The following is a 21,041-nucleotide window of genomic DNA, read 5'->3' as shown; positions in this document are numbered from 1 at the left end:
GCAGAAGGCAGTGTTTGCCAGCATGCTGTCGTGCAGGCCCCTGTGAATGCTATTCTGTGATTAATACCTCTCTGGGAGGAGGAGCAGTAATCAGAGGCCAGCACAGCTTGGCTTTCTGCCGTGTCAGTAATTAAAAACTCTTAAAAACATACTGAGGTCTAATCTCTTCACTTTTACTGAATCCTGCACTCCTGTAACAACCGCACCCATTCTTCCTCTGAATAGTTTGGTAAAAGTGAGAAGCTTCAAAGGCAATCGAGTGATCCATATCAGTTTCCTTAGCTTGGATTTGAAGAGAGTGAAAGCCTCATGTGGAAGACATCCACTCTGACAGTTAACACACTCCACTCAGGGCCTGCAGACTTCCACAGTTAACAAAAACAATTTTGGGGGCGGCACGGCGGCGCAGTGGTTGGCACTGCTGCCTCACGGCACTGAGGTCCCAGATTCGATCCCGGCCCTGGGTCACTGTCTGTGTGAAGTTTGCACATTCTCCCCTTGTCTGCATGTCTCTCACCCCCACAAACCAAAAGATGTGCAGGTAGGTGGATTGGACACATTAAATTGGCCACGCTAAATTGCCCCTTAATTGGAAAAAAATAATTGGGCACTCTAAATTAAAAAAAATAAAACAAAAGAAAAAACACTTTTGGGCAGGATTTTCCGGCTCTTTCCGCCGGTGGGATCTTCCGGTCCTGCCAAAGTCGGATTTCCTGCTGGCAGGATGGACGAGCCATGAGAATTGCCATTAACTTCAGCAGGACCGGAAGATCCCGCCAGCGCCCAATGACAAGTCACCTCCGCCAAGGGAAAATACACTGCTGAGGGAGGGGAGTGGAAAATTCCGGCCTTTCCTTTTCTGCAGCGAGTGACTCACCTCCTCACTCCTCAAAACCTGTCCACCATTTACAAGGCACAAATCAGGAGAGTGATGGAATACTCTCCACTTGCCTGGATGATTGCAGCTCCGACAACACTCAAGAAGCTCGCCATCATCCAGGACAATGCAGCTCAATTGATTGGCACACATTCCGCCACATTCATTCTCTCCGATGCCGACGCACAGTGGCAGCAGTTTGTCACTCTTTGCATGTACCTGCAACTCTTCCTACTTGCTGAAAATTTGTAACTTCCTGTTATTACCCCGCACTTATTACATCTACTCCATATACTACAGCAATTCACCAAGGCTCCATCAATAGCACCTTCCAAAGCTTGCCAGCAGTGCTCACATCCCCGAAAGAATAGATAAAAATAACACCATTGGCTCCAATGAGCTTTCAGGTGGTGCGGCTCCTCCGCTGGAAAACCAAGTGGATTCAGGTCATGAGTTATATAATTATAAATTCTTTCTCTCAGGTTATTATTCAATGCATTGTCCCACAGGTACATGGATAATTATTTAAGATAGACTGGGCTCAGATGTGATTCTCTCCACAGCTGAATAGTCAGTCAATATTTCCGCCAACAATGGCCGACAGCCACTTGTGACAACGATTACAGGGTTCCTGGTGACTGCTGAACCGCAGCAAGACTTTAGAAAGATTGGGTAAGAAGCTGATGGTGGAGAGTGGGGGCAGAGAAAAGCAAATTGCATGGGACAATTGCTCCACTTTCAAAGATGCCCTTCCGGAATTCACTTAAAAAGGAAATATTCGATGGAGGTATTTGCCAATTATTCACGCAGAGTCCAAGGGATAGGCCTGCAAGATCCATCTTGCAAAGGCCCAATCGAGAGGCCCAATTAAGGTTACCAACTGTGATTAAAATTCCTGGAAGTTCATTCACATGACATGCCCCCACGCTCAAGCCATTCATCAGCCAACGTGTCCATCCTTGTTATGGATGGCTTTCCTATGCCAATCAGAAAGCAAAAAGATTCATTACCCAATTGAAGGATCCCTGACAGTCAGATAAACAACATTTCTTTTTATCACTTTTGATGTTTTTATATCTGGTGAAGAGAAATGTTCAAAGGAAATGACAAAGAAACCCAATATTTTTGAATGTCTTGATGATTTTTCTCCAGTGCCGCACACAGCAGTGATCTGGAGTTTGATCTTCAATTCCTGGAGACTCCAGGCCAATCCTGGAGGGTTTGCAATCCAAGGATCACGGTAGCATAGTGGTTAGCACAATTGCTTCACAGCTCCAGGTTCCCAGGTTCGATTCCCCACTGGGTCACTGTGCGGAGTCTGCACGTTCTCCCAGTGTGTGCGTGGGTTTCCTCCGGTTGCACCGGTTTCCTCCCACATTCTAAAGATGTGCAGGTTAGGTGGATTGGCCATGATAAATTGCCCTTAGTGTCCAAAATTGCCCTTAGTGTTGGGCTGGGGTACTGGGTTATGGGAATGGGGTGGGGGTGTGGGCTTGGGTGAGGTGCTCTTTCCAAGAGCCTGTGCAGACTCGATCGGCTGAATGGCCTCCTTCTGCACTGTAAATTCTATCATTCTATGATCAATGGAGGGCATTAAGTTAAGATCAGCCCCAAATCAAAAAGTGAGTGGAGAGACAATTCTACACGGGATTGTTTGTGCTGAGAGAGACAGGTCTTCCTGCTCCGTGCTCTCGGGTGTATTGGGTCATCAGTGCAGAGGAGCCTACACCAATTCATCACATTACTCGTAGACAAAACAGGACAATCCTACCCGGGATATCCTTCCCCAAAATTCCGACTCGGAAAATCCTCCTCAGTATATTCTACCCCGAAAATCTTACCTGGAAAAATCTTACCTGGAACATGATGCCCAGGATGTTCCAGGTGGAAAATCCGACCTCAGACTTTCTAACTGGGATGCATTACCCAGGATATCCTACCTGGAATATTACACTAGAAACAAGCAGTATCCATTATAGCCTTAAAGCGAGAAATGGAGAAATACTGATTAAAGAAAAATTTGTAAAGGATATGTGTAAAGAGAAGACAATGGATGTGTTTTATGGCTCCTTCTGCCGATGGGTTCTTCCAGTTCCATTGAAGACAATGGGCTTTAGAATGACTTGCCGCATATTACAGCCTGTCCAGACTGCACAGAGGTCTTAGAATTCCATCCAATGGGATTATGTGGAGTTTTCTTTTAGAGAGACAGCACAAGAGGCAATGGGCTATATGGTCTCTATTTCTCGGATTCTCCACAGAAACCTTTATCAAAAAGAGTTACAGGATAGGGTTAATGTGACGATTGGGTTCCACCCTTTCCCTCAGGAATGGCTCCACCTTTAACTAAGCACATTCCCAATCTGCACCATCAGCAGCTCCCACCTCTGCCCCTGGTGCAGCGGTGTGGCTGAACGCCCACTGTTCCTCTCGCTCTTGCTGGTACCTGCACCATTTGAGCTCTTGGCTCTACTATAGGCAGCAATCCAGAAATATTTCACAAAAGAAACCATTGGGATTTGATAAAAGGAACTATGTAATTTTTTATGTTTGTTGTTCCACTCAGCTGCCAAAGGCGGGATGAAGAAACAAGCTGCATTTCATCATCTCTAATGTGAGCCAACGGGCACTAAATAAATACCCTGGTAGACATGGGTGATCTGCCCAGATTCCTGATAGTGCTGGCACTGATGAAGGGGACTGAGATTCACTGAGTTCCAGATATTTATTAGCAGGTATCGCAACCCCTAATTCTGTCTGCGATTAGTCTGTGATAATCTAATCAGAAAACAATTGTGTTTGGTAAGAAGGGAATAAATCCTGATCCATTGCTGCTTGGAAGATTTACAGAATATTTCATCAACATTGTTGAGAGCAGACTGTGACTTCCTTGTTTTTAAATTTTGAGTACCCAAGGGCAACATGGTGGCGCAGTGGGTTAGCCCTGCTGCCTCACGGCGCCGAGGTCCCAGCATCAATCCCAGCTCTGGGTCACTGTCCGTGTGGAGTTTGCACATTCTCCCCGTGTTTGCGTGGGTTTCGCCCCCACAACCCAAAGATGTGCAGGGTAGGTGGATTGGCCACGCTAAATTGCCCCTTAATTGGAAAAAAAATGAATTGGTTACTCTAAATGTATATTTTAAAAAAAATTTGAGTACCCAATCCTTTGTTTCCAATTAAGGGGCAATTTAACGTGGCCAATCTACCTACCCTGCACATCTTTGGGTTTGTGGGATGAGACCCACGCAGACACAGGGAGAGTGTGCAAACGACACACAGATAGTGTCCCGGGGCCGGGCTCGAACCCAGGTCCTCAGCGTGGTGCTGCAGCAGTGCTAACTGCTGCGCCACCGTGCCGCCCAGACTGTGACTTCCTAATGTGTACTGACATTTCTAAAATTTATCCATAGAATATTGTTGTATGCCCATTGTGACTTTTGATAGCACCCTGATATAATCTACACCCATCACTATAACACTCTTTGATACATCCCACAACCCTCACTACAACGCACCGATATACACCATATCCCTCATTGCAATACCTGATAAACGCCACATCCCTCATGGTAACACCCTCTGATATATTCCACACATATCACGATAAAACTCTGATATACCCCACACTGTAAAACTCTGATACATCCCAGACCCCTCACTGTCACACTCTGATATATGCTGCACCCCTAAGTACAACACCTGATATACTCCACACCCCTCACAGTAAAACTCTGATATACTCCACACGTGCTGCTATAAAACTCTGATATATCCTCACTGTAACACTCTGATATACTTCACACCCCTCACCATAACATTCTTATATACTCCACACTCCTTACTGTAACATTCTGATATATGCCACATCACTCACAGCGACATTCTGACATATATATCCCACGTCCCTCACGGTTACGCTCTCTAGTATACACCACATTCCACACTGTCACAGTCCGATATACTCCCTGCCCATCATTGTAACACTGATATATCTCAAACCCCTCAATGTAACACTCTGATAGACTCCACAATCCCCACTATCACACACTGATACAGTCCATATCCATCACTGTAACACTCTGATATATCCCATGGCCTTGAGTCCCCTCTGGGTCACTGTCTGTGCGGAATCTGTACGTTCTCCCAGTGTCTGGGTGGGTTTCCTCCGGGTGCTCCGGTTTCCTCCCACAATCCAAAGACGTGCAGGTTAGGTGGATTGGCCATGATAAATTGCCCTTGGTGACCAAAAAAGGTTAGGAGGCGTTATTGGGTTACGGGAACAGGCTGGAAGTGAGGGCTTAAGTGGATCGGTGCAGACTCGATGGGCCGAATGGCCTCCTTCTGCACTGCATGTTCTATGTTCTCACACTGTAACACTCTGCTATACACCCATGCCCTTCACTGTAACACTCTGATATATCCCACACCCCTCACTGCAACACCTGATATAGTCCACACCCCTCATGGTAAAGCTTTCTGCTATAATCCACATGCGCGCTTTAAAACTCGGATATATCCTGGACCCCTAACAGGAGTCACCATTCCTGGGACTGTATCCTAACAGCAGTCAGCATTCCTGGGATTGTACCCCAACAGGAGTCAGCATTCCTGGGACTGTATCCTAACAGGAGTCAGCATTCCTGGGACTGTACCCCAACAGGAGTCAGCATTCCTGGGACTGTACCCCAACAGGAGTCAGCATTCCTGGGACTATCCTAACAGGAGTCAGCATTCCTGGGACTGTACCCCAACAGGAGTCAGCATTCCTGGGACTATCCTAACAGGAGTCAGTATTCCTGGGACTGTACCCCAACTGGAGTCAGTATTCCTAGGACTGTACCCCAACAGGAGTCAGCATTCCTGGGACTGTATCCTAACAGGAGTCAGCATTCCTGGGACTGTATCCTAACAGGAGTCAGCATTCCTGGGACTGTACCCCAACAGGAGTCAGCATTCCTGGGATTGTATCCTAACAGGAGTCAGTATTCCTGGGACTGTACCCCAACTGGAGTCAGTATTCCTAGGACTGTACCCCAACAGGAGTCAGCATTCCTGGGACTGTACCCCAACAGGAGTCAGTATTCCTAGGACTGTACCCCAACAGGAGTCAGCATTCCTGGATTGTACCCCAACAAGAGTCAGCATTCCTGGGACTGTACCCCAACTGGAGTCAGTATTCCTGGGACTGTACCCCAACAGGAGTCAGCATTCCTGGGACTGTACCCCAACAGGAGTCAGCATTCCTGGGACTGTACCCCAACAGGAGTCAGCATTCCTGGGACTGTATCCTAACAGGAGTCAGCATTCCTGGGACTGTACCCCAACAGGAGTCAGCATTCCTGGGACTGTACCCCAACAGGAGTCAGCATTCCTGGGACTGTGCCCCAACAGGAGTCAGCATTCCTGGGACTGTACCCAAACAAGTCATGTTCATGGAACTAAAACAGATTTTCTTCTCATTATCACTTTGTTGGTTTTGGGGACGTGCTGTACAAAATAGGCCTGTATGTTTCCTACATTGCAGCAGTGAATAGACTACAGAAGCACATCATTTAAGGCAAAACACTTTGGCCTGTTCTGGAGATTGTGAAAGGCACTATATAAACGCAGTCTTTCTTGCACAAAGCTGTATCTCTGAACTTGTTTTCTTTGCAAAGCTAGTCTCTGGTGGGATACATTCTGGATGTTCAATACTTTCTGTTCAGCAAGTCAGGGAATGCTAACAGTGTGAAACTTTCCCCGCTGTGGCAGGGATTATTAACTCGGTCAAAAAGGCATGTATGTTTTCTTTGAGAATCTTTTAACCGAGGATCAAACAGCAGAGAGTCACAATTATGTTCTGGTACAGTAACCGCCTCATTTATTACCGGCCCCTGCCAGATCCACTGCCAATCTCCTCTAGCTGTCTGACCTGAAACCGTCCGTCAATGAGACAAATGAACGCCACCTTGTCAGTTTCTGTCATGGGACAGACTGACCAATTACTGAAGAATGAAACTCACGACTAAGTCAGTTGCCACAATCCTCAAATCCCGTTAGCGAAAAGCTGATTAGCCAAGCGCAGAGGTCAGCTGCACCTCATCCTCTGCACCCTACAGAGAGTCTCTGCATTATACCTTGCTTCTCACAGCTCTTTGAGAGACAGACAATCAGCCTTTCAGTAAATCTCCTAACTTGGTACAGTTAAATCTATCCCGGTGATTACTTTATAAGCCAATATTTCTGTTGAGCAATAAAAGAAGCTGAAATCTCAAAGTTGATTTCTGTCTCCAGTTAATCCCTTTCCCCTTATCCGTCTTTCTCTCAATATATATATTATAGAGCTTCCCACAGCTGGATCAAGGGGACAGACTGGGTTTACTGTACACCAATTTCCTACTCATTCCTGTTCCAGGGGACTGTGTAACGACACCCCGGAGAGGACACCTGTGCCCCCCCATCCAGTGCTGAACCACTCATCAATGTGGCTGAGTTCAGGGTGATTGTGCTTGTGGACTGACCTTGTACTCCTCTAGCCATGGATCAGTGATAAAGTTCGCTTTCAAATCAGAAGCTTGTGGGTTCAAGTCCGACACCAGGGGCGGGATTCTCCGACCCCCTGCCGGGTCGGAGAATCGACAGGGACAGCGTGAATCCCGCCCCCGCCGGCTGCCGAATACGCTGGCGCTCCCGCGCATGCACCAACTCACGCCGGCCGGCGGAAGCCCTTCGGCACCAGTTGGCATGGCGCCAAGCCCCTTCCGCGCCGGCCGGCGCAAATCACTCTGGGGCTAGCCTAGCCCCTGAAGGTGTGGAGGATTCCGCACCTTTGGGGCGGCCCGACGCCGGAGTGGTTCACGCCCCTCCTCGGCGCCGGGACCCCCTGCCCCGCCGGGTCGGGGAGAAACCCGCCCCAGAATAGTGATGTTTAAGGGGCATCTTGAAAAATACATGAATAGTACGGGAATAGAGGGATATGGACCCCGGAAGTGTAGAAGATTTTAGTTTAGACGGGCAGCATGGTCAGCGCAGACATGGAGGGCCGAAGGGCCTGTTCCTATGCTGTACTTTTCTTTGTTCTCATCCTTGATGGCACTCCCAGTGCAGTAATGAGGGAGTGCTGCACTGGCAGAAATGTGACCTTTTCGGATGAGATGTTATCTTGAGGCCCGGTCTGCCCACTCAAGGGGATGTAAAAGATCCCATGATACGATTCTGAAGATGAGCGTCGTGGTCAATATTGATTCCGCGACCAACCCTAAAATAGATGATCCTTTTGCTGTCTGTGGAATCGTGTTGTGTGCAAATTGGTCACCCTGTTTCATGTACCATAACAGCAACTACAAAAGTAATGAGTTGGTTGTAAAGTGCTTTGAGATGTCCTGCGGCATTATAAAGATGGCTTTCTTTATCACCACATGGTGGGCTGTGGTGCATTTCCAAAGAAATGCTTGACCCTTCCGACTCACATTCAACCCATGAGCCAAGTAATCTCAGTGCCAAGTCCTGCTTTGAGGACAATATGCTGTTTCCTGCATAGTTTAGACAGTTGGGGAAATTTAACATCATTACTGTTCCGAGTGTACAGTTGCAAGTGGTAAAATTGCTCCTTTCACCCCAAAAAAGCTGGGTGAAATGAAAATGTCAAAAATCGAGACAGGTAAAATTAGCTACATAAGGATATTGAGGGGCATAGAACCAAGGCAAGGAGATGCAGCTATAGATTAACCATGATAAAACATGTTTGAGGGGCTGAATGGCCTACACCTGTTCCTATATTCCTTCCAATTTAAATGCAAGATCTAAATTAGCCTTCGTTGGGCAGCACGGTGGCGCAGTGGGTTAGCCCTGTTGCCTCACGGCGCCGAGGTCCCAGGTTCGATCCCGGCTCTGGGTCACTGTCCGTGTAGAGTTTGCACATTCTCCCCGTGTTTGCGTGGGTTTCGCCCCCACAACCCAAAGATGTGCAAGGTCGGTGGATTGAACACACAAAATTGCCCCTTAATTGGAAAAAAATGAATTAGGTACACTAAATTTATGAATCAATAAATAAATAAATTAGCCTTAGTTCAAGGCTGGTAGTGCTGACTTTCCAATGTTTCGTGGATTGGCTGGCACACAGTTCGGGATTTAAGCATCAAGCATTTTAATTTGAAGAAACAGTGTTGTTCCTGTTGGTCATTAAAACTTAAATATTCTCAAGCTTTGAAAATTGAAGCTTGTTTTTTCCTGACTATGCCTTCACTTCACTACAACACTTTCCAATCTAGATGTCTGTGTTGCACTTGGGCACTGGGGTTTTCTACAGGGTTGCAGTCTGCAGCTCCCCTCCTGTCCCACTCTGCCACACCCCCCTAAATCCCACTCCCCTCCACTCACCTTGTACACTTTCTCAGTTCAATCTCTACTGCCTGTCACAATTGCATTAATGCAGGCTGGTCTGAACAATTCCTGCAGTACTCACGGAGAAACTACCTCCTGCTGGGTGCTGGAATGTAGGCTTCACTTTCACCACAGTCGGTCTCTCTCTGTTTCCCTCTCTCTCTGTTTAGCTGTGGGAATTGTTACCCCTTCCCCAGCCTCCAGTTTCCAAGGTGCCCACTCTCGGTTTTGCAGTGCAAGTTTCTCTCTGTGCGTAGTTCTCTTTTGCCTGACATTTACCCCCTGCCCCTCTCTCCAAGTTTCTATTCCTTTTTTCTTGCTCTCTGCCTCGGTTTGATTCTTTCCTGTCCTACAGATATATTGCTTCTCGCTTGTCTGCCTGGCTCTGGTTTTTCTCACTTACTCCTTTGCTATCAGTTCTTTCTGTGGAGGTTAAATTCCATGATTCTGCATCACAGTGTGAGCTGCACTTGAAGGGAACACAGTTCTGAAATCAGACTACTATGTGTAGTGCTCATTTTTCAGCCCCTGCTGTCCTCCGAGAGTGTCAGATCAATTAGCGCTTTACATTTCTTGATTTTTGCCTATGTCTCTTTTTCTCCCTTAGCCTCAATTATTCTCTCCTGACCAAACTCTCTTTCACTCTTTCTTTCTCCATTCTCTTAACCTTCCTTCCCTTGTTTACCAGTCTCTATTTTTTCTATCCCTTTCCCACTCTCTGTTCCTTTCCCCCTCCACCATTCCTCTCTGTGTTTTTCCTCTCCTTTCTTCCCTCTTTGAAATATCCCATTGTCACAAATCTCCCAGTCAGTAATCAATCACAGTCACTCCCCACTCACCCCTTTTATTTCATGCTGTTCTTTGTCTCTAATCCACCTTTTCAGTTGGAATGCAGTTTACCAATGAAGACCCACAATTACTGTTCAATACTTTATCTCTGGATACAGGGCAGACAAACCTGTTACCATAAACATTCATTTAAAGTGAACCGTTCTTGGCTGTCGATGCCTTCCTCATTCAGTTGTTTAAGGAGAATGAAAAAGAGAACCATCGGCTCGGTGCTAGGAAATGGTTAATGGACCATTTAGAGACAATGAATGCGGCATTTGGGGACAGTGCAATGGGGATATTGAGGACACTACAATGGAGGATATTGTGGATGGTGCAAATAAGGGATATTGTGGATAGTGCAATGGGGATATCGGGGTCTGTGCAATGGGGGATATTGGGGACTGCAATGGGGAATATTGGGGACTATGCAATGGGAGATATTGGGGGCTGTGCAATGGGGATACTGGGCACTCTGCAATGAGGGATATTGGGGACAGTGCAACGGGGATGTTGGGGACTGTGCAATGGGGGATATTGGGGACTGTGCATTGGGGGATATCGGGGACTGTGCATTGGGGGATATTGGCGACTGTGCAATGGGGGATATTGGGGACTGTGCATTGGGGGATATTGGCGACTGTGCATTTGGGGATATTGGGGACTGTGCAGTGGGTGATTTTGGGGACTGTGCAATGGGAGATATTGGGGACTGTGCAATGGGAGATATTGGGGACTGTGCAATGGGAGATATTGGGGGCTGTGCAATTGGGGATATTGGGGACTGTGCAATGGGGGATATTTGGGACAGTGCTTTGGGGGATATTGGGGGCTGTGCAATTGGGGATATTGGGGACTGTGCAATGGGGGATATTTGGGACAGTGCATTGGGGGATATTGGGGACTGTGCAGTGGGGGATTTTGGGGACTGTGCAATGGGGGATATTGGGGACTGTGCAATGGGAGATATTGGGGGGCTGTGCAATGGGGATTCTGGGCACTCTGCAATGGGGGATATTGGGGACCATGCAATGGGGGATATTGGGGACCGTGCAACGGGGATGTTTGGGGACTGTGCAATGGGGGATATTGGGGACTGTGCAATGCGGATATTGGGGACTGTGCAATGCGGATATTGGGGACTGTGCAATGGGGATATTGGGGACAGTGCAATGGGGGATATTGGGGGACAGTGTAGTGGTGGATATTGGGGACGGTGTAATGGGGGATATTGAAGACAGTGTAATGGGGGATTTTGGGGACGGTGTAATGGGGGATATTGAAGACAGTGTAATGGGGGATATTGGGGACAGTGTTGTGGGGGATTTTGGGGACTGTGTAATGGGGGATTTTGGGGACAGTGTAATGGGGGATTTTGGGGACCATGTAATGGGGAATTTTGGGGACCGTGTAATGGGGGTATTGGGGACTGTGCAATGGGGGATTTTGTGGATTGTGCAATCGGGCTATTGGGGGAAGTGCAATGGGAGGGTTTGGAGACAATGGGGGACAGTGCAAATGGGGTACATTAGAGACAGTGTATCCAGATATTGGGGCCAGATAAAGGGGATACTGGGGACAGCGCAATAGGGGATATGGTGGATGATGCAGTGGGGGGATATGGTGGATGGTGCAATGGGGATATTGCGGACAGTGAAATAGTGGATAGGGGGATAGTGCAATGGAGGATATTGGGTCAGTGCAATTGGGGCTATTGCACGGGCAGCATGGTAGCATAGTGGTTAGCACAATGGCGTCACAGCGCCAGGGTCCCAGGTTCGATTCCTGGCTTGGGTCACTGAGCGGAGTCTGCACGGTCTCCCAGTGTCTGCGTGGTTTCCTGCAGGTGCTCCGGTTTCCTCCCACAGCCCAAAGATGTGCAGGGGTAGGTGGATTGGCTGCGCTAAATTGCCCTTAGTGTCCAAAAACGTAAGGGAAGGTGGAATTGCGGGGATAGGATGGTGTGGGCTTACGTGGGGTGCACTTTCCAAGGGCCGGTGCAGACTCGATGGAATGAGTGGCCTCCTTCTGCACTGTAATTTCTGTCATTCTGTGATATTGAGCACTGGGCAATGAGGAACATCGGGGATGTGCTATGGTTGATATTGGAGACAGTGCAATGGGGGATATTGGGGACGGTGCTTTTGGAGATATTGGAGACAGTGGGAACAGTGCAATGCGGGAGATTGGAGACAGTGATTTGAGATGTTGGGGACAGCCAATGGAGGATATTTGGTATGTGGAAATGGGGGACATTGGGAATGCTTTCATGGGGGATTTTGGGGACAGTGTAATGGGGGATTTGGGGGACAGTGTAATGGGGGATTTTGGGGATAGTGTTGTTAGAGATTTGGGGCAGTGTAATGGGGGATATTGAAGACAATGTAATGGGAGATTTTGGGGACAGTGTAATGGGGGATTTTGGGGACAGTGTAATGGGGGATTTTGGGGACAGTGTTGTGGGGGATTTTGGGGACAGTGTAATGGGGGATTTTGGGGACAGTGTATTGGGGATTTTGGGGACAGTGTTGTGGGGGATTTTGGGGACAGTGTAATGGGGGATTTTGGGGACAGTGTTCTGGGGGATTTTGGGGAGAGTGTAATGGGGGATTTTGGGGACAGTGTATTGGGGATTTTGGGGACAGTGTTGTGGGGGATTTGGGGGACAGTGTAATGGGGGATATTGGGGACAGTGTAGTGGGGGATTTTGGGGACAGTGTTGTGGGGGATTTTGGGGACAGTGTTGTGGGGGATTTGGGGGACAGTATAATGGGGGATATTGGGGACAGTGTAGTGGGGGATTTTGGGGACAGTGTTGTGGGGGATTTTGGGGACAGTGTAATGGGGTATTTTGGGGACAGTGTTGTGGGGGATTTGGGGGACAGTATAATGGGGGATATTGGGGACAGTGTAGTGGGGGATTTTGGGGACAGTGTTGTGGGGGATTTTGGGGACAGTGTAATGGGGGATTTTGGGGACAGTGTTGTGGGGGATTTTGGGGACAGTGTATTGGGGATTTTGGGGACAGTGTAATGGGGGATTTTGGGGACGGTGTATTGGTGGTTTTTGGGGACGGTGTAATTGGGTATTTTGGGGACAGTGTAATGAGGGATTTTGGGGATAGTGTTGTTAGGGATTTGGGGGACAGTGTAATGGGGGATATTGAAGGCAATGTAATGGGGGATTTTGGGGACAGTGTAATGGGGGATTTTGGGGAGTGTTCTGGGGGATTTTGGGGACAGTGTAATGGGGGATTTTGGGGACAGTGTAATGGGGGATTTTAGGGACAGTGTAATGGGGGATTTTGGGGACAGTGTAATGGGGGATTTTAGGGACAGTGTAATGGGGTATTTTGGGGACAGTGTAATGGGGGATTTTGGGGACAGTGTAATGGGGGATTTTGGGGACAGTGTAATGGGGGATTTTAGGGACAGTGTAATGGGGGATTTTGAGGACAGTGTATTGGGGGATTTTGGGGACAGTGTTGTGGGGGATTTGGGGGACAGTATAATGGGGGATATTGGGGACAGTGTAGTGGGGGATTTTGGGGACAGTGTTGTGGGGGATTTGGGGGACAGTATAATGGGGTATTTTGGGGACAGTGTAATGGGGTATTTTGGGGACAGTGTAATGGGGTATTTTGGGGACAGTGTAATGGGGGATTTTGGGGACGGTGTATTGGTGGTTTTTGGGGACGGTGTAATTGGGTATTTTGGGGACAGTGTAATGAGGGATTTTGGGGATAGTGTTGTTAGGGATTTGGGGGACAGTGTAATGGGGGATATTGAAGGCAATGTAATGGGGGATTTTGGGGACAGTGTAATGGGGGATTTGGGGGACAGTGTAATGGGGGATTTTGGGGACAGTGTAATGGGGGATTTTGGGGACAGTGTTCTGGGGGATTTTGGGGACAGTGTAATGGGGGATTTTGGGGACAGTGTATTGGGGGATTTTAGGGACAGTGTAATGGGGTATTTTGGGGACAGTGTAATGGGGGATTTTGGGGACAGTGTAATGGGGGATTTTGGGGATAGTGTTGTTAGGGATTTGGGGGACAGTGTAATAGGGGATATTGAAGGCAATGTAATGGGGAATTTTGGGGACAGTGTTGTGGGGGATTTTGGGGACAGTGTTGTGGGGGATTTTGGGGACAGTGTTGTGGGGGATTTTGGGGACAGTGTTTTGGGGGATTTTGGGGACAGTGTTGTGGGGGATTTTGGGGACAGTGTTGTGGGAGATTTTGGGACAGTGTTGTGGGGGATTTTGGGGACAGTGTAATGGTTTGTATATTAATGTTAGGAAGGGTTTATTGGGTTACAGGGATAGGGTGGAAGTGAGGATTTAAGTGGGTCGGTGCAGTCTTGATGGGCCGAATGGCCTCCTTCTGCACTGTATGATCTATGTTCATACAGGTGATGGGTCGCCTCGGGCCAAGGGCATCCGGGGGGTTGCCCAGGAGGGGGGACACCTACACAACCCGTGGCACTAGGTTCAAAGCGGGCTGTTAACGATGTGCAGCTGCATGGCTGCCTTGCCAGCTGCGGCAATGGTGCTTCATGTCTGTCCACCCCAACCCCACAGCCCACCCACTGGCCACCCGCCACCCCTTCCCCCCCACTACGCCCAGGCAGAATCCCCCCAGCCAGTGGCACAACTGTCAGCAAACTATGGGGATGTTGGACACTTTCCACACCTCTTCTCTCCCTCAGCAGCCGCCACGCCGGTTTCACAATTTTTAACAGCACTAGTGAACCACGCCACTGGAAACTCGGCCCATCGGAGGCGGAGAATCGCCGAGACCCTGGAGAATACCAGGTCGGGCTGCAAATGCTGCTTTTCTGTACGTGCGGAGTAAAATATTACGTTTTCGAGATGACGGAGAATCGTGATTTGACATCAAATCGGTGCCTCTGGCGATTTTGGCATCGGAACCGATTCTCACTGAATCGCCTTTCCCGATTTCGGCGTCGGCCAACAGAGAATCCCGCCCCTTGTCTGTATTTTATTTTAATTTTTAAAAATTAAAATTTTTTTTAGAATACCCAATTCAATTTTTCCAGTTAAGGGGACGAAACCCACGCAAACACGGGGAGAACTCCACACGGACAGTGACCCAGAGCCGGTACTGAACCTGGGACCTCGGCACTGTGAGGCAGCAATGCTAACCATTGCACCACCTTGCTGCCCTCTTATTTTAATGGTGGTTTTCATGTATTTGGTCGATTGCTCTGGCTAGATTACAGATATCAATAGGCCAATCTCCAATCCTCTTTTACATGTCAGTGTAGGAGTTTATAATAACTGTAACTCTTGGGAGTCTTTGCAGTTGAGGTAAGGAAGGTTGCTGACTTTCCAGTTTTGCTGGTGGGTGTGAATCTCACTGAGTTTACCCTGTAGTGGCTGAGGCTTTGGGGAGGGGGCGGGGTGCATGCTGTTGGGTTTCAACTATTCAACCACAGTCACGCACTCTGTGGGAAGAAGGGGATATGCAATGAGAAAGGAATCATTGATGTTTTGGTGCTACATGTTCAAGAAAGAAATATTTCCATTTCTACAACCTCAGGATGCTAAATAGCTCTTTACAACCAATTAAGTATTTTTAGAAGTGGTATAATATTGGAAATGGGGCAGCTGATTTGTGTACAAGAAGCTCCCACAGACAGCAAATAATAAATTACCAGATCATCTGTTTTAGTGATCTTGATTGAGGAATAAATATTGATCAGGATATTGGGGGATAATTGTCTTCAAATTTCTCTATGGAATTTCGTACATTGACCCAAGAGCATTTAACATCACATATAACAGCCTGAGAATCTGGAACTCACTGCCTGAAAGGGTGGTAAAGGCGGGAATCCTCACAACATTTAAGAAGCATTTTGACGAACCCCTGAAACGCCATAGATACAAGTCGACAGACCAAGTCTGGAAAATGAGATTCAAATAGATAGGTATTCGATGGCCAGCACGGACACAGTGGACACATCTGCTGTAAAATTCTATTACTCTTATCACCTCAAGCAGTGCAGCGCTCCATCAGAACTTACCTGGTCTGGCCTATGTGTGACTCCAGATGTGTGACAACAGCAATGTTGTTGTCTCTCAATTGCCCTCTGTAATGGCTCAGCAAGCTACCCAGTTCAAGGGGTAATTATGGATGGACAACAAATGTGATGCCCACATCCCACAAAAAAAAACAGTCATACTAAAATAGTCATTAAGCTGGTTGTTCAAAATTATTGTCGCCCTTTTTGAAACTCTGCTTTAGTGAAAATTTAAACATTTTTCAAGAATCTGTTTTCAGAAATTCCTTTTTTAGTTACTGCGCTTTTTCTTCAGAATTTCCCTTGCTGTAACTTTTTCTCGTTGCGGATAATTTTCTCCATTCCTGTGTTGTCAACAATTCTATTGGCACCAAATCCCTCATTACCTCACCCGAGAGTTCAGCTGAATGGAAACCTAGACAGTGAATGCTATTTTGCAATTCAACTGCATGGGGCATCATACCTGAAACTGATCCTGTCTTCAGGAGACACCAAAACTTTTATACCTTTCATTAGTAACTACTGGATGGGGATTGAGCCTGGGAATCCTGATTTTGTTTTCCATTTCATATGGGTGGCACAGTAGTGAGCCCTGCTGCCTCACAGCGCCAGGTGCCCAGGTTCGATTCCGATCTCGGGTGACTGTGTGGAGTTTTGACATTCTCCCCGTGTTTGTGTGGATTTCTTTTGGATGCTCCGGTTCCCCCCCACAGTCCAAAGATGTGCAGGTTAAGTGGATTGGCCAAGTTAAATTGCTTCTAAGTGTCCAATGGTTAGGTGGTGTTAAGGGGATAGGGCTGGGGATTGGGCCTTGGTGGGGTGCACTTTCCATAAGATATATGGACAGTATTTGGCCCCTCGACCCTTTCAGAGGGTTGGTGCAGCCTTGATGGGCCGAAAGGCCTCCTACACTAGAATAGAATAGAACAGAATAGAATAGAACAGTACAGCACAGAACAGGCCCTTCGGCCCTCAATGTTGTGCCGAGCCATGATCACCCTACTCAAACCCACGTATCCACCCTAACACCCGTAACCCCTTAACCGTACTTTTTTATTAGGACACTACGGGCAATTTAGCATGGCCAATCCACCTAACCCGCACATCTTTGGACTGTGGGAGGAAACCGGAGCACCCGGAGGAAACCCACGCACACAGGGGGAGGACGTGCAGACTCCACACAGACAGTGACCCAGCCGGGAATCGAACCTGGGACCCTGGAGCTGTGAAGCATTTATGCTAACCACTATGCTACCCTGCTGCCCCAATCTGTTGGGATTCTATTCTATCTCAGTTGAAACCCATTGAAAAACCTTGTAGCACCCTAACCTTCATCAACATTCTCTTCCATGATTATCGTTGCCAGGATGAGGGGCAGCACGGTGGCGCAGTGGTTAGCGCTGCTGCCTCACGACGCCAAGGTCCCAGGTTCGACCCTGGCTCTGGGTCACTGTCCGTGTGGAGTTTGCACATTCTCCCTGTGTTTGTGTGGGTTTAGCCCCCATAACCCAAAGATGTGCAGGGTAGGTGGATTGGCCACGCTAAATTGGCCCTTAATTGGAAAAAGAGAATTGGGTACTCTAAATTCATTTTTAAAATGTTGCCAGGACAGAAGGATGGGGGGGAAAATGAAAGTCCTACTCAGGGTGTACAGACAATGACCTCTCCCTCCAGAATTCATGTCTGGATGTCAGTGGAGGGCCTGTGATGCTCCCTGAAGTGCAACAACATGGCACAAATCACTGTTTAGGTTAAATACAAGTCACTTCTCGGAGGCTTCCCCGAACACGAGTTAGAACTTTCTGGAAGGACAAACTGAGACAACGGAAAACTAGCAATAAATTAGTTTCAGAAAGGGGAAAGCAGGTATTTCAAAAGGCACCAAGGTGTCCTTTGGTATCTCAGGTGTGTAAGGGGCCAGAGTTAAAGGAATAGAGAGCTTTTGATGGGGTTGGAGGCAGCTGGGATAGTGGCTGTTGGGCTGCAGGAAATTATACAGGTTGGGAGGGGAGATGTGATTAAAAGATTTACCCATAAGGATGTTGGAGGATCCTCAGACAGCCAGAGATGATTGAGTGGGACCTCTTGCATCATAGGGTAGAAGCAACAGAGCTGTAGATTATGGAGCATTGAAGACCAAGAATCATAAGAAATAAGGGCAGGAATAAGCCATTCAGCCCATCGAGCCTATTCTACCACTCAATATGATCATGGCTGACCTGATCGTGGGTTTAACTCCACTTTCCTCCCTGTCCCCCTGAACTACCTTGTCAATCAAAAACCTGTGACTCAGCCTTGAATATATTCAATGTCCCAGGCTCCACTGCTCTCTGCGGACGAGAATTCCGACTGTTAACGACGCTCTGAGAGAAGATGTGAAGTTGGGGAGGACAGTTTGAGGAGGCAAGGGCATGGATGAGGGTTCAGCAAATTAATTGAGCCAGGTGCAGCCACAGGCAATGTTAAGGAGGTGAAACTAGATGATTATTGTAATGGAGAGGTGAAGTTAGCAGAAACTCAGTGCAGGGTGAGATAGAATGCTGAAACTGTGAACAATCCAGTTCAGCCCTAGAGCCAGAGAGGGCGATGGAAATTTTAGTCGGAACACTAAGTGTATAGTCGACAGCAACATTTTCGACCAAGAACTTAAGAGAAAAGCCTCATCTCCACACAGTCACAAGCTTCTGTCCAGAATCCAATTGAACTCTGCCCACTTTCTGTGGGTTAGACCATGCAACTCCACCCAGGCCGGAGGTTAGCTGTTGACTGTCACTGTACCAATTTTGGATATGTTCCAATCAGTGCCCTGTGCTAACTCACTCTCTCACAACCAACAGATTTGTTCCAGCTTGTTCCTGACATGCACGTAATGTAACAATGAAATTTTAATTAACATTCTCATGACCATTTTGTTCACTTCAAATAGGCTGTGACACAATTTAGAGGAAAGAGGCATTTCAACAATTTTCCCCAGTCCTTAGAGACTTCCTAACACCCCACACTCTAATCTCGTTCACACTCCGTCTAACCTCCCTTACACAATCTCTTCCTTCTCACCCATCTTCTAACCTCTCTCATAATCCTCACCTCCCTCCCACACCCCACCTCACTCACATTCCTCCCTCACCTCTCGCATTCCCCCTTCACCTCTCGCATTCCCCCCTCACCTCTCGCATTCCCCCCGCACCTCTCGCATTCCCCCCTCACCTCTCGCATTCCCCCCTCACCTCTCGCATTCCCCCCTCACCTCATTCACATTCCCCTCTCACTTTCTCATAGAATTTACAGTGCAGAAGGAGGCCATTCGGCCCATCGAGTCTGCACCGGCTCTTGGAAAGAGCACTCTACCCAAGGTCAACACCTCCACCCTATCCCCATAACCCAGTAACCCACCCCACACTAAGGGCAATATGGACAATTTATCATGGCCAATCCACCTAACCTGCACATCTTTGGACTGTGGGAGGAAACCGGAGCACCCGGAGGAAACCCACGCAGACACTGGGAGGATGTGCAGACTCCGCACATACAGTGACCCAAGCTGGAATCGAACCTGGGACCCTGGAGCTGTGAAGCAATTGTGCTATCCACAATGCTACCGTGCTGCCCCTCAACTCACATTCCCCCTCAACTCTCACATTCCCCCTCACCTCACTCACATTCCCCTTCATCTCACTTGCATTCTCCTCTCACCTCACTCGCATTCCCTCCAACCAGAATCACAGCCTTTCTAACATGACTCAATCCCTCTTTTCTTGCTCACACTCCCGTCAAGTTCCATCAGGCAGAGTGCAAGGCTGAGGAACATTGTTTGATTCTGCAGCATTGTTTCTTTAATTAATGATACGGTTCCCACAGAAGAAAGTACAAACTACAACTTCCTGATTGTAAGGGGTTGAAGTGACGGGACTTGGGGAGTACAGCCTGTTCAGACCCTGATGCCTTGTTCAACAGTTTAACGGAGTTGCCTGTCAGAAGTGACTCCCCCTTCAAACTCTCTCTGAACCCCTCCTGCTGCTGTGATGATTTGTCCTTTTCCACTGCTGCATAGTACAGAAATTGGTCCATTAAGGGCAAATTGTTCTTCAGAGGAAATTGCTGCTAAATGACTTTTTCTGTAACTGAAGCAACCTGTGTTATTTTTGGATCCTATATAATTGCTGACAATGTCACCCGACTAAAACTCTCGCACAGCAATGGGGAGCGACTGATCAAAGACAGCAGTTCCTCCTCCGTGGGCACAGCCCAACTATCCCCTCTATCCAACCATTCCCTTTATCCATTCATTGCCCTTCAGTGCTGGTAAAGGCAAAGGGACTGAACAAGCCACCTGAACAATACTTTTTAAACAAACACTCATTAACAGGCTCGCACTGGTGTTAACCTGAGGTTTAAAAGCATATCTACAGATTCAAATGCCAATGTTTAGTCTCGAAGAAAAGCACTGGGGTTAATCTGCTAATAAAATGTTAAATAATAGGGGGACTTACCCAGTTGGTCAGGGAAGCAGCCTCCAAATGCCTTCAAATGCCACTTGCCCAGAACTTGAAGTTGTAGATCCCGCCTCTTCTGAGTTTGACGTGACACTCCGATAGCCCACGATTCATAGACCTTTCCCCTAATCCAGCTGCCGGCAGGAGGGACACTGTTAAATACAGCATTTACCGCTTTAATGAAGAACATCACAGTGAGGAAGTTAAAACGCTCACTGGCTTTTCACTTGCCTGCATGCAAACGGTGGCTCTGCAATAATTTATAGCCATCACAGAGTAAGGGGTGAAAAACATTATTTCAGTCTACGCTGCTTTAAGAGAAAACAGATGTGGAAGCTGAACAAAGGCTACAGTCTTGCACTAAATTCATCATTAGCCACTTTAAATGCCGCTGAACCCGGCTAAAGTTCACCCGTGGTCAGAATCTACGGTTTCAGT

At 47.8% G+C, this 21,041-nt stretch overlaps 1 protein-coding gene across 1 annotated transcript in view; it reads right to left on the bottom strand.

The window, feature by feature from the left end:
* The window catches only part of cdon (cell adhesion associated, oncogene regulated), a 223,234-nt gene extending 202,504 nt beyond the window's left edge, over positions 1-20,730 (bottom strand). The window contains exon 1 of the mRNA XM_038779247.1: positions 20,601-20,730. The gene's annotated coding sequence lies outside the window, so the exon portion shown is untranslated. The remainder of the gene's footprint in view (positions 1-20,600) is intronic.
* Between the last annotated feature and the right edge of the window lie 311 nt (positions 20,731-21,041).

Source organism: Scyliorhinus canicula, chromosome 19 (genome assembly GCF_902713615.1).
Source record: "Scyliorhinus canicula chromosome 19, sScyCan1.1, whole genome shotgun sequence".
Taxonomy (NCBI): Eukaryota; Metazoa; Chordata; class Chondrichthyes; order Carcharhiniformes; family Scyliorhinidae; genus Scyliorhinus; species Scyliorhinus canicula.
Note: the sequence above shows the minus strand (reverse complement) of the source record. Positions and strands in the feature narration are given on the sequence as shown.